Below are 4,106 nucleotides of genomic sequence, written 5' to 3' on the forward strand. Positions count from 1 at the left end.
AGGCCACCATGGGAAGAGGTGACAGCGCTCTCACTCGCGACCAAAGGGTTGTGGTCAAAGTTTGAGCGACTGCGGCTGGCTGATGGCGTGTTACAGCGGGCATGGAAGGAGTCAGCTACGGGGAGGAGAGGTGGCAGGTGGTGGTCCCAAAAGCATTGCGGGAGGCTGTGCTCCAGAGTACTCATGGGGGGGTGGGGACTGGACACTTTGGGGTCACAAAAACACTGCGCCGCCTCCGTCAGGGCTTTTACTGGGGGCAGCACAAGAGGGATGTGGAAGACTTTTGCCGCCGCTGTGACAACTGCACAGCGAGAAAGGGCCCCCAGGCCGCTCTCATGCTCAGCTCCAACAGTTCCCAGTGGGGGCTCCCATGGAGAGGGTGGGAGTGGATGTAGTTGGGCCGTTCCCCACCACAGACAGTGGAAACCGCTGGGTGCTCACGGCCTTGGACTATTTCACAAAATGGCCCGAGGCCTATGCTCTGCCTGACCAGGAGGCAGAGACCATCGTCGACGCCCTGACAGCGGGGATGTTCAGCAGGTTTGGAGCTGCAGAGTCCATCCACAGCGACCAAGGCAGAAACTTTGAGTCCCGTGTGTTCGCCACCATGTGTGAGAGGCTGGGTATGCACAAGACCCGCACTACTCCTCTCCATCCTCAAAGTGATGGCCTTGTGGAGCGCTTCAACAAAACGCTTGGACAGCAGCTGGCCATCGTCTCTTCCAAACACCAGCGTGACTGGGACAAGCACCTGCCTATGGTCCTCATGGCATGCCGCTCCGCTGTCCAAGACTCCACCTCCTGCACGCCTGCCCTCCTCATGCTGGGGAGAGAGATCCGTACCCCTGCGGAGATGGCGTTTGGTCGGCCCCTGGATAGCCCTCATGTTTCCCCGGGGCCGGAGTATGCCCGGAGACTCCAGGACCGCCTGGAGACAGCCCACACCTTCTCCAGAGAGCAGCTGCTGAATGCAGGTGTGAGGCAGAAGAGGAACTATGACGTTCACACCCGGGGAAGGCACTTTGTGGCTGGGGAGCTGGTCTGGGTCTACAGCCCGCTAAGGAAAAAGGGCAGATGCCCCAAGTTGGACAGTCACTGGGTGGGACCCTGCAGTGTCCTGCTGAGGGTAGGTGAGGTTGTTTACCGGGTGCAGCTTCCTCCCAGGGGGAGAAAGGTGACACTGCACCGGGACAGGTTAGCCCCATATAGAGGGGCCTCTTCTCCCCAAACCCCAGGAACCCCCACAATTCCCCTCTCTGGCAATGACATTCTCCAGGCACCCATCCCCAGGTGCCGCAGACAAGGCTCCAGACAGCCCACTCCCCCTGTGTCACCGCGTGGTTCCCCAGAGCCACGGACTGTATTACCCGTTCCCGCTTCCTTGTCCCCCATGTCCTTGCCTTCATCCCCTGGTTCCCAGAGGGGCACTCTGCGGCCATCACAGCCACGCAGGCAAAGGAGACCTCCGGGTCGCTTCAGAGACTTTGTTTGTTCCCTCGGGGACGAGGGACTTTGTGGTGGGGGGGCTGTGTAGCGACCCGCACAGACAGCTGTGTGTTATGTGTTAGGCTAGTAGATGGTTGAGTTGTACCTACCAGTACCCAGTGTTCGCGAGGTCCGACATGTCAATCAACCTGCTATCTGCCAATCACGGGAATGCCTGGAATGTTCTGATGCCGGGCATCCTGGCGGTTGGCGGAGTGGCGTGGAGGGGGGTTGGGCAGGGGGATGGAGCATTGGAAGTTAAGACCAGGTTTAGCCTTTGTTCTCTCTCTTTACGTCTGGGCTTCACAAGAGAAGGTCACGATTGGCTTGTGGGTTATCTTTCATTTATTTGGCGTGGGCTACGGCCAAACAGTAGCCTGTGTAAAGTTGGTTTAATAAACCGTCCATTCGTAAACTCAATCCTCTGTCTGGACAGTTGTTCTTTTATGATCTAGTCAGATCATTACAATATGTACCGTTTGTTAAACTTGCTAGCTAGCTCGCGTACTCCCGCTAGCATTAGCATTGCCATCCGGAATGCATTACTATTTAGCATGCTTATTAACGATTAGCATTTGTTAGCATTTGTCTGTGGTGCTAGGCTATTTTCGGTTGTAGATCGCTCATGCTTATTATGTTTTATAATGTGTAGATTTTTCTACATTGCTTTATTGCTTCTTTGTGTAGCTAGCATTTGTTTTGGTCCACATAGCCTGTTTAGTTTGTTGACATGCAAATAGGCATATTTCTCCCATACTGTTCTTTACAGGACCACAATTAGTTTCAGAGAGAGTGGTGTTGTGTGTGTGTGTGTGTGTGTGTGTGTGTGGATCTTCATTAAACCCTTGAACTGGAACTACTGCTTCCTCGTGTTCTGAATAGACACCCTGTGGTGGTTGCTACCGGCCTAAAATCCAGCACCTACGTTTTTTTTTTAAATCCCTTTTTATTGGTCCTTCAATTCATAAACAACCCATATTTTTCATCCATATTAGGCTAATTATGATGATGATGATGCTGCTGCATGATTTCGCCTGGTCCGAAAAATGGCTATCTGACATTAGTCAGGTTAGCTTTCTATGTTAAGGGAAGATCAATTCATATTTTGCAACATTGTTTTTGAGGTCTGAGTGACAAACAGCAAGGTGTATTCAAGCCTGTGCTGTTGCAAGCTAAACCCTACCTAAAAGCAAGAGTATAATGTGTTTAATAAAACACATAAGGTGTTTAATAAAAGCACTGTTAGAAAAAAAAGGGGTTCTATATAGAATCTTTTGGTCAATTCCAAATCAAATCAAATCAAATCAAATCAAATCAAATTTTATTGGTCACATGCGCCGAATACAACAAGTGCAGACATTACAGTGAAATGCTTACTTACAGTTCAAATTCAAAATGTAACTGCCATTTCGATTAAACAACCAACTGCCAATTCATTTCAGCATGATGATTCAAGAGAGGATGGTGGTTGAACCAACTTGCAAGTAGGCTACTGATGAGCACTTTATCTTTCAATGTATTATAAGCAAAGTTGATTATTTAATTCAAATAGATGAAGCCAAAGTCATATGATAAACAATAGGCTAGATAAATAAAGTTGAAACATTATTAGAATTTGAACATGTTTGTACACTAGCTAGTTAACTTAGCTAGCTAAACAGAAAAAGCTAGGCTACTTTAATTCGCCACTTTATAAGCTAGCCAGCCAACTATTTCAAATAAACATTGTTTTATTATGGGATATGCCAAATAGAGCTACAGACCCAGCCTGACATAGGCAGTTAGCTAATTGTTTATTTTATTTCAGTGTGCATCAATTGAAGGGACTAGCATATGTTTCATGAAGCCATTAGAAGACTGTTGCTGACTGAGAGAGCAGGGATGTTTACATTATTTATAATAAATTATGTAGGCCTATAATAAGTCTTGGTGAATCAATAGCCTAGTTAATGGTTACATTACTTTTAACACACTATGTTTTGCTCAGTCTGGCAGTAACCCAGAACTATCAGAGGCAGAGGATCTCTCTTTCGGCTGCTGCTGACAACAACTGCATGTAACTTGTTCTTCTACATCATAATAATTATGTCTGCATAGCATTTTCTCTTCATTTTGGCAGATTAATTCAGAAGATTAACTCATTCAGGAACCAGTCAAGCAGGTAGCCCAGCGGCTAAGGAGTTGGACCTTTGGCAGGAGTTGGACCTTTGGCCGAAAGGTGGCCGGTTTCGAATCCTGGGTCGGGTGCTGAAAAAAACAAACAGGCGGAATTGAACTGACAACTGGAGGGCTGCTGGGTTTACATCCTCAAAACATTCCCCTACCGTTGGGCCCTTGAGCATGGCCTTAACCCCACAACATGCTCGCCATGCAGGGGTGCTGCTTGAACCTGTGCTCGTCTCAACTGTATGTGTGAGGTCTGCTGTTAAGGGGGGATGAGAACACAGCAGAAAACATATTTTTGTTGTTCACTGTAACTAATGGACAAAGTACTGTATATTGTATTGTATTGTATTGTATTCCATTGTATTGTAAAGAAGTCAGCCAGAGTTGACATGGGCCATCATTCAAACAAAGAGATGCCTCCCTGGCCACCAGTGCCATATTTCCAAACTATGTTT

This window comes from Coregonus clupeaformis, chromosome 19 (genome assembly GCF_020615455.1).
Source record: "Coregonus clupeaformis isolate EN_2021a chromosome 19, ASM2061545v1, whole genome shotgun sequence".
Taxonomy (NCBI): Eukaryota; Metazoa; Chordata; class Actinopteri; order Salmoniformes; family Salmonidae; genus Coregonus; species Coregonus clupeaformis.